Genomic DNA, 727 nt, shown 5'->3' with positions numbered 1-727 from the left:
ATAATAAAAATATCAATTTGAAGCACAAATAATRTAATCCACACTACGAGTAATAAATATAATATAAAACTGCGGTGGTCAAATATTAATTAATATATTGTAACTGTGTATATTTGATTTAATAATTTTTCAGCAAAAACTAAGCCGACCGACATACAGTAGGAGAGTCTCTTAATTACCTCCCTTGTGGATCTACTTGAACAAACAGTACCCGTATGTATTTTTTATTTACAAATATTTGTTTGAACTGCTTTTATTTATGCTTTGCTTAATTTTTTTTTGTACAGCTGGCTTGGTATTTGTACGATGATTTTTTACAAATAATTTTTTTATCTTTTTTATTTATTTTATATAGGCCTCCGGGGGAACCGAACGCCCAAAAAAAATCGGTAACGCGCCTAGTTGCATACCTCATGGTGGTGTGGAAAATGCAATATAGGCACAAAAATATGTAAAAAAAACAAAAAATAAAATCTACTGAAATAAAACGTTTTGTTATAATTTACTTTTTATTTGGGCTTATAATTATAAAATCGGTTTGCTGTTCACAAAGTAAAACTAAATGCAATAATGAAAACAAAAGTAATTAACAAATAACTGCGATAAGTTATATACTTTATTATTTCAAAAAGTACTAACACCTATGTGAATATAAGATTTCTATGCAAGAAATAGTTTGACGTTGTTTATACAAATACACCGATTGTTCGAAATATATTCCATTTTA

Source organism: Bactrocera latifrons, unplaced genomic scaffold (genome assembly GCF_001853355.1).
Source record: "Bactrocera latifrons isolate USDA-ARS-PBARC rearing strain unplaced genomic scaffold, ASM185335v1 scaffold_600, whole genome shotgun sequence".
In the NCBI taxonomy this organism is placed as follows: Eukaryota; Metazoa; Arthropoda; class Insecta; order Diptera; family Tephritidae; genus Bactrocera; species Bactrocera latifrons.
The sequence above is the reverse complement of the archived record's forward strand: the minus strand, read 5'-3'. Positions refer to the sequence as shown.